Raw genomic sequence first — 11,973 nt, 5'->3', positions numbered from 1 at the left:
GGCCATCTAGAAAGTGTGGCGAGGAGTGGACAACACGGGGAGATTGGAAGGAAGAAGCAAGTGCTCCCTGGGTCTCTGTTCCTCTCGGTACGCGCAGAGAGACCCAAGCGTGTGGTGTAGTTTGTTCTGCCCGTGGGTCAGGGAAAAGGTGAGGGTGCAGTATGTCGTGCCCGCCTGTAGGGGTCAGCTGAGAAGAATCCATGGCGAGACAGAGAACACAAGTCTCCAGGGATCAAGGACACACAGATAGTGTCCCTATAATGGGGTGTGTTCAGCTTTGCATCCCAGAAACCCCAACTTGGAAAGGCTCTAACAAGTTGCTGATTTATTAACCCATCCAACTGTAAATCTGCAGGAAACTCAAACTTCAGGGCTGACCAAACGCACTGGAGGCTCCAGCTAAGTTATGTAGTCGGTGACACTTTCCGCACAGACTTTCCATGCAATGGATACAGTGTTCTAGGTTTCACTGCTAGACACAGCAACATCCCAAGCACCAAGATGCATTTTCTTTTGTGGTTTTCTCTGAACCAGTCTTCCACGGCTCCTGGCTGTGCTCTTTGGAGAGACACGGCGACCACAGAAGTTACTGCAGTGTCAGTGAAAGCACTGGACATGTCTCCAGAAGAGGATAGGGGGTTCAACTAAAGTTATAACAACAGCTGAGGATGTAGCTCAGTTAGGAGAGCGCTTCCCTGGCATGCAGGAAGTCCTGGTCACCCTTTGGCTGCATGGGGAGTTCGAGGCCAGCCTGGCCCCCTGAGAATCCATGTCAAAGTTGTAATGTCTGGGTTTGTCCTCACTTACTTCGCCTTTGAAGTGCCTTCCCCTGGCCACGCCGGAGCCTGTGAAATGACTCAAGCAAATGTGACTGTTAACAGTTGACATCTGTTCCTCTGACGAGCCTGCAACAACACTTGAAGAAAAGCAGGGCGTCTCCATGGCATAATAACTGTATGAGAGTCTTCAACACTACACCTCAGTCATGGTGCTCAGAATAGGGGACCTCCGGGAAAACTGTGGGGAACAGGGTAGGAAAAGAGAGTTTCCGAGAACTTCAGAACTCTGTCTCGAGGGACCTCCATGGCTGCTTTCTCTGCACCTGCTAGAGACCAAAACCCCTTATAAAACAAACGCCAAAATGGTCTCAGATGGTCAGAAAGAGAGGAAAAGTCCTCTCCAAGCCTTAGATATTTTTGTGACAGGTTAAGTTGCCAGCAAACATCATCCCAGGAAATGAGTCAGCCCATGGGAACAACTTCACGGAATCTGATGGTACTCTCTTAGTTTCTTACCCTTGCCGCATAAAATACTGTGGCAAAAGCTATTTGAAGGAGGAAGGACTGTAATTCACAGCTCAAGGTCCTCTCCATCATGACAGGGAAGTCAAGGCTCCGGGAAGTTAAAGCTCATCCTTTGGATGTCGTTACATCACATCCAAAATAGGAACTGGGTGAATTCAGGCTGCTGCTTAACTCCCTTGCCGTTTATGAAGTCCAGGATCCAAGCATGGGAATGGTGCCACCCACAGTGGGCATTCATTCCCAACTCGACTAATATAACCAAGGATGCCCCCACCACAGGCATGCCTAATGGCCCATATCCTGGGTGATTCTAGGTTGTTGAGCTGACAATGAACAAAACCACCAAACTAATAACTTCCCATTAGCAAATAACTTTCCAATGCTTGAGAAATACTAAGTTAGCCAGCTTGCCTCTTGATGGACACATTCCACAGACTTGCAAATCTTGCTACGCCAGTGTTTTCTGAGCAGTGTCCAAGTGCTAAAACCAACCTAGGGACTGCTTTTGTCCTTGGAGGGATGCTCTTTTTGTTTTTGTAGGTCTTTGGTCCTGCTTCACCAGGTAGGGCCCTCACCTGGGTTTTACCTGACCCTTTGTTTTTGCTGTCTGTGAGTCTCGTCCATGCCCCAGATAAAAACCGTCTGCTTGTTTCCATTTTATTTATCATTCTTGGTTTACACTTCTTTTTGCCTGTATGTTCCAAATACTGTGTGTGGAGGTGTGTGTGCATGTGTGTGGGGTGTGTGCGTGGTGTGGGTGTGTGCGTGTGTGTGAGGGTGTGTGTAGGGTGTATGTGTGTGCGTGCACGTGTGTGGGTGTGTGTGGGGTGTGTGTGGGTAGGTGTGTGGGGTGTGGGGGGGTTGTGTGCGCGTGTGTGTGGGGTGTGTGTGGTGTAGGTGTGTGCGCGTGTGTGGGGTGTGTGTAGGGTGTATGTGTGCGCGTGTGTGGGGTGTCCCCTCTCCACCCCCTTCTTCCTTTTTTCTTTTAGCTCTTTTTCCCTTACTCCTGTATCCTGGAAGTCATTCCACAGCATCTCCCAGAACAGGTCTTCCTTCACCCCTGCCCCCATAGTTTCTTTACCCAGCTTCCTGTGATGGGCACCTATCTACATCCCCACCCAATGGTGATAAAATACTTCTGGCTAGTCTTGTGCATACATCTCCTTTTTTTTTTCAATAGCATTTAAGGCAGATTCCACCAAGCAGGTTTGCTGGGTCAAAGGACAAATGGTTAAATGAGTTTTCTGAATCATACACAGTTTGGTACACAGTTTTTGTGCTTCTCAGCCAGAATACTTATCTTTTTTTCTTTTCTTTTCTTTTTTCTTTTTTTCCCCCAATACAGGGTTTCTGTGTAGTTTTGGAGCCTGTCCTGGAACTAGCTCTTGTAGACCAGGCTGGCCTCGAACTCACAGAGATCCGCCTGCCTTTGCCTCCCAAGTGCTGGGATTAAAGGTATGTGCCTCCACTGCCCAGCCAGAACACTTACCTTTAACCTTTTTGGCAAAGGTCTCTGTCAGGAAAGATTTATGTTCACATGTAAAGACAGATCTCATTACAGATTTTATTCATTGTATCCTTGACATGAAGCATGTATTACCACACAGGAACAAACCAGTCGGACTACCTAGTTACTTCCAGGAACTCCATTATGCCATGTTTCGATCAATCACAGTTGGCTATTTCAGTCTCAACAAAACTTTGCAGACAATGGGCTGGGGAGATAGTCCAGTCATTAAAGTGTTTGCCATGCAATCACACAGGCCTGAGGTTGACCCCCCCCTTCCCAGTCCATGTGAAAAAGCCAGGCGTGGCTTGGGATCTCAGCACTGGGGAGGTGCAGGGAAGGACAGCACTGGAACTTGCTGGCCACAGCCAGTCTAACTGAGAGAGTCCAGAGCCGTGCGAGAGCAGCAGCAACACAGCCCTGATAGACAGTACCCAAGGAACGGTTCCGCAGGTTAACACCTGGCTTCCATAAATGCACATATTAACACATGCTTCTGGACATGAATACCCACGCACACAGGAACACACACCCCCCATAAGATACTTCTCACTCCGAAGCTATTTCCGACAAACTGATTCATGCTGTCGTCAGAAAGGTGTGTTCTAACATGTCCTCTGACGGCCATGAACATCTCCCTACAGAGAAGGGAGCCTCCTCATACAGTTTCCCAGCATGAGCATTTTCTCTGGTCCTGCCAGGACTTTGGCTCCCTCAAAGAGAGCCAGCACAGAGCTAGCCCTTGGGAACCCAGGGAGGCTTTAGAGTCCAGGTACCTGGGCACAGAGACACGCCAAGTACCTGGTACTGTTGAGCGTGTCATAAATTCCAAGGCCCTTCAAATAAGGAGTTTGGGCCCCATAATCTAGGGCTTTGGTAGCAGGTTAAGGCTTCAAATTCCTGGGGGTTGATCCCCTGCCAAAAACTCCTTAACAGGTGAATGCATTCTGAGAGGGGGCTCTCACACCTCGGATATATGATCCATCCTCCTAGCCCTCCATCCAGCATTTTAAAAGCCTTCAGAGGGGATCGTGGCCATGGAAGAAAACTGGAACTTTGACCTCCCCTAGCCTTTGGGTCTTAGCTTAGGATCAAGTGACTCTTTGAAAAGCTTCCCAGGGGGGAGAAAAGCATTTAGCAGCTAAGCCGGAACAAAACAAAGTTCACCGAAACCAGACTGAGGAGGCTGGCCCAGGAGAGTTTAAACTGGAGATGGAGCCTTTTCTAAAGACATAGGGTGCACGCTTGCTTGGTACGTGTCATAGGACATCAGCAGAATGCACCTGACATTTACAGGAAGTGTGCAGAACAGTCCATGTGCATTTTAGTAAAGACGTCACACGCTTTTCAGGAAGAAAGGGCTTTAGAAAAATCTAAGATCTACATTTGAAGTTCAGAAGGGGATGGAAATTTGGAAACTGGATTTGCTCATTTCTTTTTAAAATATTGTTATTTTTGGTTAGCCACAACTCACAGATCCAAAGGTCCAGGCCATGCTAAGAAGGGATTCACAATGGTGGCTCACACCCGCTCACAGGCCTTCTCTTTGGTTAGTCTTCCAGGGTTTCTCTGGGGAGATGCAAACAGCTCTTCACTGATTTCTTCCACAGTGAGTGGGGAGAAAGGTGGGCAGAGTTTAGACATGGTCAGAATTCTATGTGGCCGAGATGAGCAGGTTATGCGGGCACCATTCCACCTGGTGGTGATCATCACCACTGAAATGGAGTCTTCAAGCCAGCACAGAGAGGCAGGCCCGGTCCAGAGCTCATGAGTGATTGTTGGAAGCCATAGACAATTCTCCAAGGAACCAGGTAATGAGCTTTCCGTTCCAATTTCAATTTTTGGAGACTAGAAACTTTTGGTCTAAATCTTTGTAGAGTCCTGGAATAAATAGAACAACCTTTTCCAATCTAGTCACCCCCAAATCTCAGTGTTTGAGGTGCTCCCCCAAGCTGTGTGGGCTGGTGTCTGTTGAGAACTGAATTCATGTGTGCTAAACACATGCCACTGTACTAATGGGTTAAAGCTCCAGAGCCAGCATTTGACTGGGTGTCTCTGCTATCAGTGGGAAAAAATTCAAGCATATATTCTCAATATTCCAATGTATTATAAATATATTAATAAATTTCTCTACATATTTGCATGCATAAAATGCATTTTATTCATGTTTTATATATTAGTAAGGATGTTACTATACTTGCATATTATTTGTGCTATGAAATTATGCAAAAAGTATACAGTAAGAGTGAGGTTGACATGCAAGGATATCTTAGTATGTTCTCAGAAGGTCATGACCTGATTCTTGGGGTGGGGGTGAACACCCCATTCCTCTAGGGACCACTGCTTCACATCCCCCAGCCCTGAGAGTGAAGTTCTATGCTGGTTTGGATTCTTTTCTTTTTGGTGGCCCTTCATGGAATGTTCTAGATTGCTAAAGAGGGAGGTGTAAGGGTTGGGTATTTGTAATAAGCCAGACACATTCTCAGCTCTTCATGTCCCGTACATAAGGGTCATCCGACCTCCTATCTAAGGTACCTGGGTATCTGAGCAGGTGTCAGGTGACCTACCATCCGAAGTACCCGGGTATCTGAGCAGGGGTCATTTGACCTACCATCTGAAGTGCTCGGGCATCTGAGCAGGGGTCATCTGACCTACCATCCAAAGTACCTGGGTATCTGAGCAGGGATCATCTGACCTACCATCCGAGGTACTTGTATCTGAAGTGGGTGATGTGTTACTTGGCACTCCTGCCTGCAGATGGGTGTGAACCCCATTGCTGACCTGCTTTGGGGTGTCCAGAGACTAGGAATGGATTTGAAGGTCAATATAGCAACATGGTATTTTATTTTGTTTATTTTACTGTGTAGGGTTATAAAAAGATATATTAATTGATAGTTTTAAATTATGTGTATATATGTAGGCCTATGTGTGGGTACATATTTGCAGAAGACCTAGGTCAGATCCATGCAAGCTCCCTGGTTGTCGCTCCTGTTTCTGTGAGCCTCTATGACCCCTGCTTAGTAGATTCTATGGGAGGTGTTCTCTTGGTGTCTTTGATCCCTGTGGGTCCCCTAATCCTTCCTCCCCTGTTTCCCTGAGCTCCACCTAATGTTTGGCCGTGGGTCTCTGAATCTGATCCCCTCAGCTGCTGGTGACTCTGATATCATCTCTGATGACAACGAGGCTAGGCACTGATCTGACAGGCAGCAGCATGCCATCAGGAGTCATTTCATTGCCTTTTCTCTTGTCAGTGCTGTGTGCTTCTTCCCTGGTAGTCTGAGCCATTCAGCTCCCAGATCCTGGCCATCTGGGCAGTGTTGGGCATAGCTTCCCTCTCATGGCTCCAGCCTCAAGTAAGACCAGATATTGGTTGGGCACTCCCATGCTCTGAGCCACCACGATCCCAGGACAGGTTGTGGGTCCTAGGTTTGTGGCTGGGTTGGTATCCTAATCCCACCGATGGGAACACAGTGTGACTGCAGAAGGTGGTCAGTTCAGGTTCCATACCCTCAATTCCTAGGAGTCCTTGCTGGGGTCACCCTTACACGTTCCAGGAAGTTTGTACTGCATTAGATGGTTCATATTTTTGCCTGGCAAGGATTTTTTCCAAGTTTATCTCTCTTTCTACCAGACTGAAAGCTGTTTCCTATGTTTTTATTTGGGGTGGGGGAGTTCTTCTCTTTCTCCTTAATATGTACCTTGGACCTTGGATCTTTTAAATCCTGACTCCAGACTCACTTCCCGGCCACAGTTGGCTCCTCACCCTACATGCTCCTGAATCTGCCGATCGTTTCATCTCCCCATAGTGGGACCACTCATTTAATTGCTTGGAGTCTCCCAGGAATGTGGCTTCATGAGGACATAACCTGTATGGCCTTGTCACCTCTGTGTCCTCAGCCCCAGCATAGTGACAAATACCCCACATGTCTCTGTGCATATCTTCTGAGTGTGTGCACACACGGCTCAGTGCCAGGAACGAGCACGGTGTCTAAAAGTGAGGGAGGGTTAAGGTCACAGACGCCAGAACCAGGCTATCTTGGTCCATTCTCGACCCCTGTTGCTTTCCATCTGGGTGCTCTTGGGCCAACTGCCTCTCTAGTTCTTTTTTTTCAGTAGAGAGGTGGCAAAACAATATTCATGTCAAGGATTATTACTAAAATCATATAGGCTGATGTATATCAGGAGCTTAAAACAGGGCCTGGCCTGAGTCCACCTGGGAATTTCCTGTAGTGTCCAAATATTTCGTAGAAATTTCTCTCCATGGAAAGACAAGACTTCCGATTTGAGGAAGCAGCAGATGATAATGGTGGTGCAAGAAATGATGGGAGCTGTGCTGGGAAACCACAGTAAGGCAGAAAAAAGCCAGAAATGACCTCGGGGGGCTGGAGGAGTGGCTCAGCTCTCCCTGTGGACCCCGCTTCAGTTCCCAGCACCCACATGGCTACACACAACCGTTTTCAACTCCAGTTCCAGGGAGTCCGATGTCCTCTTCCCGCCTTCAGAGCCTCTGCATGCACACAGTGCACAGCATACATGTAGGCGAGACATCCACACACATAAAATAGAATAAAAAAATAACATCAGGCCCCCGGAGAGGGAGACAAACATGGGTAAGACTATCTCAGAGAGTCAGTCATTTCACAGGAACTTATGATAGATTATTAATTTTGGATCCACGAAAGGAGAGTAAAGTATTTTCTTCTCTTTTCTCCTCTTCTGGACTCTCTACCCAAGACTCACATGAAGGAGTATTTTGGCACCTGGTTGCTGCTTTATCTAAGCATGATCTTAAGTCCTTTGACTTGCTGATGGGAAGGGGACAGAGTGTTATGTGAGACCAGGGTGATTTTGTCTCTTGCTAGGCACTGGGCAAAGTGGAAAAAATCTGAAAGCATCTCTACCTCCACGTTGAGCCATAGGAGGCTACACTAATCCAAATCCACGTTGATCCACAGGATGCTACACTAATTCAAATCCATGTTGATCCACAGGATGCTACACTAATTCAAGTCCACATTGAGCCACAGGATGCTACACTAATCCAAATTCCTCTGTTTGCATTTTCAGTTTGCAGTCAGCCAGAGAGGAATTGGGGTGTCAGCTCTGGGGTTTTGCGCATGGACAATGTCTTAGTTACTGTTCAATAGCAATAGCTGTGGAGACGCCGTGATCAAGCCAGCTTACTGCTGTTTTTATCTAAGTTGTTCTATTATCAATAACAGCTTGGGGGTCATATATTGGGGTATAAAACTGATAGATCACAAAAGCACAAGCAAATATTCCCAACTCACTGTCCAAAGACCCAGGCTGGACGGCTGCATGGACCTGCTGAAAATTATAGCCAGTTCTCCAGTCCCAAAGGTGCATGGTGCCATTGTCAGCTCCAGACACAAGTACTCCATAGGCATTGACTGCCAGCGTGTTGATGATGGCGTTATGACCGGAGAGATTCTGAATGAAGCCTCCATCAGGGAACTTCCACTGCCTTTATGGAGTTGATGTGGAAGTCACTGCTGCTTTGTACTTTACAATAAACTGCTCACTGTGCCAAAAAAACAAAGACAAAAACAAAAACAAAAACAAAAAAAACCTGATAGATCACAGAAGGGAAAATGACCTCAAACTTCTAAACACAGTTTATTGCTAGAATAGAAACTAAGGACAGGCTATTCTCCTGGAGTGTGAGCCTACATCCATGAATGCCCTATCATCAATGGCTTGGGCTCACACAGTTTCAAGTGCAATGGGAACAACCCTGTTACCTAGCAGGTATTGTGTTAATATGGCCTTACCAAAATGATATAGTTAATGAAAACAGCCTAAATACCCTAGGACCTGGAAATAGTTAAACAAACTATGGTATATCCATATAACAAAACACTTTTCAATTAGAACCAGAGAAATAACAGTAAAAAAACAAGCTATTGATACATTTAACAACATGAATGGATATCAAATTCATTATGAAAAATGGAAAAAGCAGGATAAAAATATTCTAAGCTGTATGACTTAGATAATTTGGTTGCTATAACCTTAAAGAAGGGATCAGACTCATTTTTGGTTGTTTCCATATACACCTTGAGGGTCGAATGGGGGTCCTTTTGCATGCTGACTCATGTCCGAGTATAACACACCTCTCTGGAGCAGTTTCTGTGACCTCAGCACGGATTGGACTCCTTCAACCCTAATGGAGGCGGACGTGACCAAAGCACTGAACGTTCTCTCCAGCAGAGGCAATTTGCACCTTCGTCTCTACCTCGGAAATGTGCCGCCCAGGCTTATCACAGGGTCCACACACCAAAGCAAAGCCCGAAAGAGTGAGAGGCAAGAAGAAGTTAGCTGAGGGTGGAAAATACACGTGATGATTTGTGAGCTCAGAGTTTCTGTTGAAACAGGGGCCAATGCGATTCTGGGAAAGCGCAGCTTCCTGGTGTGAAGACAGGCTTAGAGGAAGCTTTGCATTTTCGGTATATCGAATGCCTCCAGACTCGCCCAACAGGATTTTCTTCACATGTCATGGATGGGAGTGCGCCAGAAATGTACAGGCCAGCTGTGTCTTATAAGCCACATATTTATAAATATATTTAGAAAAACAACTCTACCCCATCTATGGTTGTGTTTGAAGAATCTTCATTCACTCATTTTCTCCTTCCTCAAACAAACAAACAAACAAACAAACAAACGTGTCCTTTTCCATCACATTGTTAAATTACTTTTAGAATCACAGATGCCTTAGCCACTTCTATATTGTAAAAACACACAAGGTAAAATTGTACTTCAGTTACATTCTTTACAACATGGCATAATGTCAACCACCTGTCAAAGTACAAAAAAATGATGTCACTTGATGTTTAGATGCCTTAAAGTTTTTAATGGAAGTTTTTATTTCTCAGGTGGGGTATAAACACTTGGAGTATTTGCTCATTGGCCTAAGTCACTGCGATGGTACGATGGTTGATTTTTGGAGTACGTGCTCCCGGTCTGGAAGAGCATGATTCATTACTACAAAGCCCCTGGAAGCAGACGTCAGGGCCCCAGGCTGCCCAGCTGGAGAAGAGCGCCAGCAGGTCAGGTCCAGGGACCATCTATTCTGACATGCTCGTCTAGCGATTCTGACATCCAGCTGACACCAGCACCCCCGAACACCAGCAGTCTGGAGAAGAGTGTCTCTCCTTTGCAAGGCCACAGCTCATGGGTTTTGATCATGAAGATTCTTGCTTTGTCCTAAATAAACCTGAGGTCAACAGTAGGGAGCGCTTTCCCACAACACATGCAGGCTGGGAAACTGAGGGCTGGAGGTATAAAAAGGTCAGTGGGAGATAGTCAGGCTCCAGGATCAGAGGTGAAAGAAAAGAGCATCCGAACTTGTCCTTGCCTTCTGCTGAAACTTTCTGGAAAATTGACGTAATCCACTGCATTGACACACGTGTGTGCATGACAAGTCAGTGGGAGGTGTGGGCTCGCATGGGAAATAGGATCTTTTTAAAAAGTTTGCTTTACAAAATGCAGTCAGGAGTTGGGGAGATGGCTTGGTGGGAAAAGCTCTTGATGCACGTCTGTGAGCAGCAGGTTGCAGTGTCCAGGAAGCGAGGTGGGTGTGATGACCCACCTGCAACCCCAGCGCTTGGGAGGCAGAGGCAGGCTATCTCCAGAGCAAGCCGGCCAGCTGGACGAGGTAAGTGAGAGACCCTGCCTTCGTACAAAAGATGTGCAGAGAAAGACATCTGGTATCAACCTCTGGCCCCTGTGTGCGTGCACATGTGTGCACACACACACATACACACACACACACACACACACACATCTGAACCACACTCACACACCTGAACACACATATACCTGAACACACACACACATCTGAACACACATACACACACGGATTTACACATGTAAATATGTACACACCACACATCATACATGTGAAAATAATGAAGAGCAGTGCCTGAAAGCCCTTCAGAGGGTCTGTGTGCTGAATATTAAACATATATACTTATATTTTAAATCTTTCTTTTTGGTGAGGGAAGCTACCATCTGTGAGTCTGTAGAGGAGGCTGTGGTTGGGGGAACGAAGAAGTTACCCTACATAAGGAGAGGCAGGTTGCCTCGTGGCCTGTGTCCTGAGCTGAGGCATTCAGGACACAGGGAATTCAGGAGCTGAGGCGTTCAGGACACAGGGAATTCAGGAGCTGAGGCATTCAGGACACAGGGAATTCAGGAGCTGAGGCATTCAGGACACAGGGAATTCAGGAGCTGAGGCATTCAGGACACAGGGAATTCAGGAGCTGAGGCATTCAGGACACAGGGAAGGGACCAGGTGTGTAAACCCACAGAAGCATTTCCTTGGGACTGAACTGGGGAGCATCCTCCCGACAACTTGGAGGCAAGGGACAATGACAGGTCCCTTAGGAGATTTAGCTGGTATGACTCCTTGAGATTGGCGAGACTCTTCAGAAAAGAAATGCTCTCATTCCTTGAGCATCGGCTTTGGGTGGGACGGGGTATTAGTGGTTTCTACCTGAAGAAACCCCTGGGCTTGTGGGCCAATCCTTGCTGGGGAGACCCTAAAGGAAGACATGCAAATGCCCTATGCAAATACATGCAAATATTTCAGCAAGAAAAAAATAAGGGGATGGTATTGAAATCTTGATTTATGCATTCAACTCACAAGTTCTACCTGGGCACGAACTAGAGCCATTTGGCCAATTTGTGCTTGTCTGAGAGTTGACTGACCATATAAATGCATAAGAATGTCAAGTGTTTGTATTTCCTTTTTTTAAAAAATATTTTTCATTTTCCATGAGAGAAGCTGGCATTCTTGTAAAACAGCAGTGTTTTGCTCTGCTCTCCAAGAAGAATCTTCAGTTGTGTAAGTGACGGGTGTTTCAGAGGTAAGGAATCTGCCCTGCACAAAATGAATCCTTCCGCTCACTTCCAAAGCTACTGAGGCATCAAGGCGTCTTCTCTCGGAGACTGTAAGGGTGGCGTGGAGGGTGACTGGGCCTCCTCCAACACAGCTATTGGTGTTTTTATCTGATGAACGATTGTAGGGGTCTCCTTATAGATCTTTTTTTTTTAAATATTTATTTATTATGTATACAATATTCTGCCTGTGTGTATGTCTGCAGGCCAGAAGAGGGCACCAGACCTCATTACAGATGGTTG

The sequence above is a fragment of the Microtus ochrogaster genome, chromosome 2, assembly GCF_000317375.1.
Source record: "Microtus ochrogaster isolate Prairie Vole_2 chromosome 2, MicOch1.0, whole genome shotgun sequence".
Classification (NCBI taxonomy): domain Eukaryota; kingdom Metazoa; phylum Chordata; class Mammalia; order Rodentia; family Cricetidae; genus Microtus; species Microtus ochrogaster.
The sequence above is the reverse complement of the archived record's forward strand: the minus strand, read 5'-3'. Positions refer to the sequence as shown.